Below are 10,324 nucleotides of genomic sequence, written 5' to 3'. Positions count from 1 at the left end.
ATGTGAGAATAGAATTTAAGGTTTGTGTTTATTTATTTAGATAAAAGCACTTCAACATCAAGCTGCATCGCGTAGTCGCAACTACACTTCATCAATCTGCATACCAACACCTTCACAAGACTGCTGGACGCAATATCAAGAAATCCCCAGATCGCAGGTAGGAATACGTACTGTTAATTAAAAGACAATAGTAAGATTAAAAGACTAGAATAAACACTTAGCGCAAAAAACAGAAACTTAGGATCGCATTGTTTATACATATATTCTGTTGCCTCGCAGGTCGACAACAGGACTTCAACGTGCGTCCAGTATCCGGCCCTCCTCCCGGGGCTCTATTTAGTAGCCTAGTGTAAATTAAAATTCATAGGTTATCCAGTAGAGTTCTAGGAAGTTGGCTCATAGCGTCTCTGCGAAAACAATCAAGTGCTCCTGAAGGTAAGTGAGTGCTTGCACAACCTGACAGAATGTATGACATTGTTCTGCATTCTGTCCATCAATTGTTATTTTTGCATGGCCGAGTGGCTCTCTACATCCCTCCAACATTTTAGATAGTGCCAACGTCCCAGTTCTCCACTCAAGGCGAGGGGCACATAAAGTCTCTGAGTCTCTGGCTCGGGGCAGGATTACCTCGTAGCCGGGAACCAGCTCCTCTACTGGAGCCACCTCTATCCTCCAGGCTCCGGGAGCCGGCTTCTTCCCGCTGGGCTCGGTTCTCCTAGGGACTGCTTGTGTTGTGCTCTGGTTCACCCTGTTGTACACCTTCTCTTCCGCTTGGAGATCCCCTCTCCGGGGCGGGCGACCAGTCTGTGAAATCGTCGCACTCCGTTTCTATTTCTTCGTTCTCCTGTTCTCCTGCTGGAATATAAAAAAAGGAAGAGAGTCACCCAGACTACACCAAAAGGGACCGGGTATATATTATATCACAAATAAAGATTTCCCTTTTGTGTCAATCAAACACAACCTATATGGGGTTGTACAAATTATACTCAGAACCAAAGAAGGGTGATAATAACAAACCAAAGAAACAAAATCTCTTATTCAAGCATCACACAGTCTAATTAAATTATTAATTGATTAGATTTATCACATTTATTCTGCCTATCTCAAGAAAGTTTTGTAATATCACTATTGTATTCAAGGGACATTAAACATAATACATCCTCATTTCCAATTTTATACATAACAGACTTTTATTCATAGTATCGATAATCTCTTGATACAGTGGAACAATTAAAAATCATGAATAGTAAAATTGATTCAATAATTCTTCACAGATTCAAAACATAGTAATAATTATTCAACATAATATGTTAAAAAAAATTTAACTGTGTCCTCTTGTCGACGCGTTTCGGTGTACTCTGTATTTAATAACACCTTCTTCAGGACCACAACATAAAAACATGGACAGCTCACTATATCATATTTAAAATCTGGAAAATGGAAAACAGAGATATATGTAATTAGGCATAAATCGTGTGCTGAGAAAAGACTCTTTCTTTGGTTCAGTATAATTTACACAACAAGAGAATAAACAAGGGGTTAAATTCAAAACTCCCAAACTCAATGTGAAGGAATGCACATAAGAACACCCCACCAAGCCGAACTTAGATAGGTCCAGGGTAAGGTGCGAATAAACTAAAACCAATGTTAAGTATATAAATTATAAAATAGTGCGATTAATAGATATTAATTTTATAACAATCACACAGAATCTTTAGGTGACTCTATTTTTTCTAATTATTTTATTGTGGGATATAGAGTCTTCAGAACAGCCAATCAATTCCAATAATGTTGATTGTAGCTTCATATATAGTGTATTCAATCACTACAACGGACACCTAGTCAGTAGGTCAACCTATTATTTATTTATATATATTTTTTACTTATTAACCTTGCGGATACTGACATATATATATATATACCACTACTTTTTATTTCATTCCTTCCTTGTAGGTTAGAGACTTTTTGCAGCCGAAAGATGTTGCTTTCTTTTGTCCTAATTCAACAAATTATGTAAAACAGAATTGATAGACCGAAATTGAGGGTAGATTACTTTAACATATTGTTCCAATGACTTATTTAAATTCGTGAACTCACCCGCACTATAAGTGTAATATATCGCTAGAGTCTCTCTGATATTGTTGAGTTCAATATTTTCGTAGACGGAGGGTGTTACCTTCGTTTACCCTGTCAATTCAGAGAAGGTATATGTATATGTATTATATTTAATGTACACACAAGAGAGAGAGAAGACCTCCTACTCAACGACTCTTAGTTTTAATTAAAAGTAACTCACCATAGACTTAGAATTGGCTACAATGGTTCTTTTTCCGCCCTTTGCAGTATTGGAAACCTTTTCTTAATTAATTAAAAAGGTGACTTCCGGCAATTTTTATTAATCATTGGAGATTTCAGATTTTCGGTATTTATTCTGAAGTTTTACTCCTACAATACAAATCAAAGGACCACAATAATAAGAATGTATATGTCAAGAACACAAAATCATTATTAAAACTAGAGTATCAATGTTTTAGTTATTAATCTTACTCGAAGGGACCCAGTTGGTCCCGATCCCCCAATGTGTCCACACTTGGATGAAAGGACTGTGGTGACCTGGGCAGGCCATGCTATCAGGACGCTTGACGCTGACAGACCACAGGGATGCAAGGTAGTGTAATAACCCGGAAAGACCCCGAGCAGTCTTCCGTAACTTTATTTATACCCCGAGGCGAGCCCGCCTCGAGGGGTGGGGGATGCATGTGCAGTGTATACATTGTCTCGTAGAGGCCGAGTGGCTCTCTACAATGACGAGCTGATGCTTTGTTAACACTTTCTAATCCGCAAGTATTCAGAGATCGCGGAACCATATGAGCTATCTTACTATCAACTCATAACCGGAAATGGTCCGAGTCTACCTGGTGCGGTGTATGTTGGTACCGGAAGTACTCCAGAGGTCAGTTTAGAGGTGGGCGAGGCAACACAAAAAAAGGGAGAACCGAGCCAGAGCCGAGTCAAGTGTTTGGCTTGGCACTATGAGCTAGTGAATGGACATGTTTGGAGCCTACATCGAGCCACAAATATGTAAATATATGATAAGGGGACTGATTACTGCTTTGGTGGTCTGGGAGTGGGCTGCCACACCAGAGCCCCACTCCCAGACCGCCAAAGTCAACCTCTGTCTGCCCGCAAGATTACGAGTTTCCTCATTGTCTGGCGGGATGGCGGTGCATTGGTCCCATTGGGGTGCCTATTGAAAAGGCCCGCAATGGAAGCGCCCAAGGCTGTTCCTGCATTGCATGGACTGCAGTCCATGCAATGCAGGAAATGCGGTGCATGCAGACAGGGGGCACAACATGTGCCCCCTGCATGAATCCCCTTGCACAGGGACAACAGGGCCTCCTTTGTTTACCCACCACCAGTTGTCATGCTGGGCTCACCGGCATGAAAAGGCTGGCGGTGGGGAAGCTCGTAATATGCATGGTGGTACTGCAGTGGCAATGCCATTCATATGGCTTCCCCAGACCACTGCGCCACCGACAGGGTTCGCAGATCCCTGACAGTTGGGGCACTCCCAAAGTGGTCCAACCGCTGCACTCGTAATATGGTGGTCGGACCGCTGGTATGGCAGTCGCCGACCACCACAGCACCTCAAAAATGGGTTTTCCAAACTCGTAATCAGTCCCTTAGTCTCTTCAAAGTTCAAAGTGCACTTCTTTAACTTGTAGAAGCGTTTCAATTGAGAAAGTCAGAATATATTACTGCATCAAGAGGCATTAATTAACAGTTTTTAACATGAACTTAGAAATAATCCTGCCCCACTTAGGCCCCGTCACTGACGGCAATGTACCAGTGATTCACCAGTTCTTGCGCACCAGCCACTAGTGATCCAATAGTGGAGCCAGTTCTTGTGCACCAGCCACTAGTGATCCAATAGTCAAGCCAGTTCTTGTGCACCAGCGACTACAGAACCAAGAGTCAAGCCAGTTCTTGTGCACCAGCCACTAGTGATACAATAGTCAAGCCAGTTCTTGTGCACCAGCCACTAGAGAACCAAGAGTCAAGCTAATGCTTGTGCGCCAGCCACTAGTGATACAATAGTCAAGCCTGTGCTTGTGCACCAGCCACTAGTGATACAATAGTCAAACCTGTGCTTGTGCACCAGCACTAGTGTACCAAGTGTCAAGCCAGTGCTTGTGAACCAAGAGTCAAGCTGGTTGTGTGCCTGCCCCTAGTGATCAAGAGTCAAGATAGTTCTTGTGACACAGTCACTAGTGATCCAAGAGTCAAGTCAGTTCTTGTGCAGCAGACCTGGGAGATGTGAGGGGAGGAGAAGTGGCTAACACTTTCAGGAAGTGGAGTGAGGCAGTGGGACATGTGTGTCAAGAAATGGGGGCAGAGCTATCATTATAGCCAATATGAGGGAAAGAAGTGACAGACTGCCGTTTAAACATACTTGACAAATGTGGTCTGATCAGGATTGACAGACTGGAGTCCATGATTGCCCCTAGACTCCTCTCCTCACTTGGGCTGGGTTGTTTGGCTGTGGGCCTGTTTGCAGAGTCCATATTGATCATGGATGGTGTTTGATCTGTGTGCCACGTATAATTGTTTCGATTTGTGTAATGTTTATTTTCTGTTGTTTGACATCATCCATCATGTGACCGCTTGACTCATTGTCCAATTGGGAATGAATCAAACGCAGGTGGGATTTTATACCCAAGTATGATTTGCGTATCATCCTCTGAAGAGCAACAGAGGAGACTGAAGAGGAGGTTAGGTCCGGTAGAGAGATAAGGTAAATGTTACGGAGGCGGAAAGCTGTTGGGTAGATTCATCATGAGCTGAATGCAGCTGACCTGAAGGGAGGAGGTGGGAGTATTTTCTGTCTGATAGAACAGATGTGATCTGCTTCAGTTCACTCCCTGCACTCAGATGTAGTGGAGTCCCTGTAGAAGCTTTGGATGATGAACAGTATCAAATGTATGGGAGAGGTCAAATAATAGTGTGCCAGAACTCCATTTTTAATCTAGCGCAACCGGACTGCTATTTCCAGTGACGCCGTATCGTGCTTACAACCAGCAAGCCCACGCTCTGGATACTTTCTCTCCCCCACTCATATTGTCACCAGAGCACTTTTTTGAATCGTGTAACCATTGTCCTGATGATGACCTCAAGCTAAAGAGGTTGAAACGCCGTCGACTCTACAATGCCAATTGCGGCAACCAAAGGGTTATTCACAAATAATGCAACTATATTTGTGATTGTAAATACTTTTGTTTGACCCCCACTGTTCATTATTATTGTTTTTCGCCGCCCCACGTTGTTGCCTAATCACATGTGTCACTGCACCGTTCACTTACCACGACCCTCCCAGTGCACATCTGGTTGTTATGGTTACTGCAATTTAGTTGTATTTTGTGCTTCTATATGCAAATAACAACCCTTCTACCCAGCCTAGGTCTCCCTTGTTTCTTTCCTGTGCTATGTGATTAATACGCGTATTTAACCGTCCCCTTACATGATTTACCAGTTGAGACATTGTCCTTTTGTTGCTTCACTTACCCGGTCTCAGCGGGGTTAATGGGTTTACTCCTGTTCCTGTTCCCTCGAAGGAACGTAAAGCAGCTTGTTTTACCAGATCAGAACCTCCTGAATGACCAAATGAAAGGAGAGGCACACAAGAGATAAATAAAATATATGTATTTATTACTAAACACTCTCTACTAACCTCTTTATGAAATTAGAGAACAAAGCACACAATATGAAATCACCACAACAACAGTAAATAGCACAATACACAGTGGGCTCCAGGGGGAGACCGAAACGTATGCTAAGAAAGTGGTATAACAACCATGACTTGACTAGACACAGTACCTAGAGCACGTAGAATCACTGGGACCTCAAGGTACCACCCAAGGTAGTGACACAGGGGATCCATGGAGGACGGGTGCAGTGTGTGAACACAGACTTGAGCTCCGTACAACTTTATAGGAAAGTCGCGGTTGGAAATTTAAAGATTAAAGACACTTTGGAGAGGACTTTAAGCAAACCCAGTTAAACATAGAAGGTTCTAAGGCTAGCACCCTTGAGAGTACTGAGATACCCGTGTTACCTATGCCAGAGGAGTATGGTGCATAGGGGTCAAGTGATGTCAGGAACCTTCGTCGTTTTCAATGGCGTGATACGGAGAAGTACTGCTGCCGGGAAGAGGAAAAGTGTCCAGTGGGATCCAAGCATTGATCCAAGGTGAGAAGAACCTGAAAGCAGAGGGGACAGAGTCTGGGTCACTTCACAGTGACCAGGGGCACGATAGACGAATGCCCACCGATGTCGGATGTTTCAGGCGAGAAGAGGTGAAGCTTGACTCTGCAGCCACGGGGACCAGGAGATGTCGACAATGACCAAAGTCCAGAGGTGAGCTGTCCCACGAAGGATGTCGAGTGCTGGGGGCTCGGTGTCCGGATTGAACACCAACAAGCCTTGGCAACTGCAACCCATGCAGGAAGTGGAAAGATGCTTTGGTGAGGACTAGCAATGTCCTGGGGACTCTCCGAGCTATGGAGAGACAGGGCACATCTGGAGCAACCACGAAAGCCCATGGAAAGTCAAAGTTACCTTCACAGGGACCCACAGGCCAACGGACCAGGAATCGTGAAGGGACCTCAAGCTGAATCACGAAATACCAGCCCACGGAACACTCATGGAGTGTAGGCTGGAAATCTTCAGTGGAAATACTGCCCGGGTCAGGACTACACGTAGCCCAGAGCACTGCCTCAGGGGACGCCAAAAAGCATATGCTGCTGCAAAAGTACACGTTGCACAGGGGTTCGGGTTGCACGGTCCCCACAAAGGATACGGGCCTCAGAATTGCTGAGAGCGCAGATCAACCTCAGGGTCCTCGGGAACCCACCTCCTGTGTTGCAGAGCTCTTCGGAGTCCTCAGGAGCTCGGGAGATGCAAACCGGACAGATGTGTTAAAGGTGCCGGCCTTGCAGGGAAGTAACTCCTTTACTCCAAGGGAGATTCTTCAGTCATCCAGTGTAGTGTAGATTATTGAAGTACTTGGTTTCTGTAGCAGAGTTTAGTCCAGGTAAAATCTAAAGTCCTGTAGTCAGGGGTTCCTACTTTATACCCAAGGAAGGGGTGTGACAAACTCTGGGGACCCACCTATGGGAGGGTCAGGACAGAGGGGTGGCTACACCCATGTCCTTTGTCCAGTTTCACGCCAGAGCAGGAGCAAGTGGCTCCTACAACCGGTTTGAGCTGGACTATGCACAGGGACACCAAATGTGCCCCCAGTGCAGACTTTCTGGCACTCTAACAGTACACCCACTCAGCCTCAATACACTAAAGCCTGTCTGGGAGGTGGTCACACCTCCCTGTGACAGTAAACCTATTGTCAAGCCTTCCCCTGCTCGAGCTTGGCTCAGCAGCAGGAGGGCAGACTCATGTCTGTGGCTGGCAGCATCCATTTTGTGAGGCCCAGGTCGAGAAAGCTGATACCGTGCGTACCGGTGTCTCCCATAAGTCCCTCTAGAAGGGTGGAATCATACCTACCCCGTCAGTTACTGGTGGGGAGGTATGATTCCAAGGTGTTTGACACCACACACAACATGTTTCTAAGCAGCTGTTTTAAACTCAGCATTTACCGCGTGGTTATAATGCACTTAAATATATATGGTTGGCTGCATCACAAACAACCCTGTAAAATAGGTTCCGAAGGCTGCAGAGGGGCTCTGCTCGTGCAGGTGCACCCTCTCACATAAAACCCTACAACCTGCCTTCAGGATTGATAAGGCCTGCCAAAGGGGTGACTGATAGGTTTATATGTGCAGTGATTTAGAATAGATATAGTGAACCTATGTCTAAGTAAGGGGTGCATGCACCACCTTACACAGGCTGCAGTAGCAGACCTGTGGTGTCATTTTGAATGGTCTCTCAGGGGTGGCACAATACATGCTGCAGCCCCTGGGAGGCCTCTGGGGTACCTAGGCCCTGGGTACATAGTATACCATATACTAGCGACTTATAAGCGTACCCCAGTATCCAATCTGGAGTGTACATAAAGTACATGCAATCAATTTAGAAGAGAAAGCAGGTAGACTTGGGTCCTGGATAGCAGGATCCCAGTCAGACTAAGTCGAAAACAGTGATACATCAGCAAAAAGTGGGGGTAACTATAAGAAGCAGATCCTACTCTCCTACAGTATCTACCTAAGTACTTTTGTCAGTGTGTCACTCTTTATCTTATTCAGCCTCCTAGCGCTGGGACACTTCGTGAGAAGTAATCATGTGCTCTACAAATGGCATTATTATTATTAATAACCTTTTTTTCCTCTGAACTGTTCTAGTGGGGCTGTTGTTCGCGACCTTGAGAGCCCTCATCAAGTCTACAGAGAACTCAACAGCTCTCCCTGTATGTCCCAGGGTAAGGGCTGTTGGTCACTCTCAGCTCTCCAGGGCGTAGGCAGGTCTTGTGGGTACTGAGCTTTACTGGCTCCTGTCAGGTTTCTTTTCGACCTCCTCCCGGGTTGTTTTTCAGAAGAAAAGAAAATGAAACATCCGCACTGCTCACCATTTACTGGGTGCTGTACTCTACTGTACTGCTTGCAGGGCACACTTCATGCATGTGTGCACTGCGTAAACATGAGCAATGATCGAAAATAATGTATAATTAGACCAGTGATTAGACTTTGAGACACAAATATGCAATTGTTTGGAAACCACAAAACATCAGATTTACAGGAGTCACATAAACATGTATGGAGTGAAAATACTATGAGAAAAAACAAATTAATTTCGGAATCATAAAATATTTTGTGAACATGCTGTGAAAAGGGAATGTGCCCTATAAGATGTACAGTCGTGCTTCCCTGTGCTCACTGCCGGACTGGGAATATCTTGTATCTCAACTCACGCAAATCGAGAAGAGCATGTGTGAGGAGGCCGATGCCTGTCCCTTCACATGAATTAGACCCTGGATCTATCCTGTGACCTGAAGGGTGCACAAGCATGCCCTCATTTGCTGACAGTGGACTGCTGTCCCCGTCACCGGTTTAGAACATAGAGCAGTGATTGCAGCGTACTGTACTTTTTAAAATCCATAGTCATGACCGGACCTTTCTAAGTTGAGCCTACGAGAGCGTAAGCTGTCTGATTGCAAAAGACCTATTGTGATCCTACAGTGGGCTTACATATGTACCATTGCTAACCATTGGTTGGCTGTATTGTCACTCTCATTTGGTTACTTCTGATTTGAAGATTGCCTTTCTCTTCTTGTGTTTGTACTTCCCCTTGGGCATGGCCTCTTTACGATCCTTTTGATTGGCTCACTTGTATCCTTGCACTGCTCACATTCAGATAACTTCTTTTTTATTTTTCATTCAGCACCCCATGAGAGCTCATGTGTTTTTTACTTCTCTCCCCCGTGTGTTGCTTGCCCGCCCTCAAGCCCTACCCTGCGCTGTGTTGCTCCCAACCCTCCCAGGTTGTCTGAAATGGCACAGAAGTAGGTATTTTTGCCTGGCTATGGTAGAAAGCAGACTTTAAGTGTTGTTTCAGTTTTATCTCCTGCATTCTACATATTGTATGAAAGCATGAGCTTTGACACACAAAGGCTTTTCTGGCGCTGGGGGAAGAGCCATCTGCTGCACTCACTCAGCTGGTGTGTGAGACAGAAGGTGTACTTAGCATGATGCTTCTCCTTGAGGTCCATACCTCTGCTCCCAAAACTACCACAGAGGAGCAAATGGCTGAATCTTATGGGAAATACATTGGACCATGGTAAGCATTTCCCTTTGCACTCTGACACTTCCCTATTATTTATAAATTCTGTTCAGAGTTTCCTGAGAGAAAAGAATTTGAAAAAGAACTCATACCATTTATAAAGGGTGAAAACACTGAATTTAATGTACAGTTTTGTTATGCCTTAAGAAATGTTTGCAGGTCCTCATACCAGCTCCCCCTGTGACAGTTCTCCTGTCCAGCTTGCCCGCAAACCACTACACTCTGCTGCCTTATGTTTGTGCCTCCTCTGCTCGTTTTCTGTCTTCTTTTCTGCTTGCTTTCTACTCGTTTTTCTACCCACTTCTGCCCTCTCTTTTTGCCTCTCTCTGCTCATTCTGCCTGTTAATTTGCCTCTTTTGGCTCTTGTCTGACTTTTATTTTGGCTCTTTCAGCTTGTTTCTGACCTATGTTTCCTCTTTCTGCTTGCTTCTTCCCTTTATTATTTCCTCTTTCTGCTTTTTTCTGACCTTTTATTTTTCCTCTTACTGCTAGTTTCTGACCTGACTCTTCGACGGAGACATCAAATCCACAGCACCCT

Source organism: Triturus cristatus, chromosome 7, assembly GCF_964204655.1.
Source record: "Triturus cristatus chromosome 7, aTriCri1.1, whole genome shotgun sequence".
Lineage (NCBI taxonomy): Eukaryota > Metazoa > Chordata > Amphibia > Caudata > Salamandridae > Triturus > Triturus cristatus.
Note: the sequence above shows the minus strand (reverse complement) of the source record.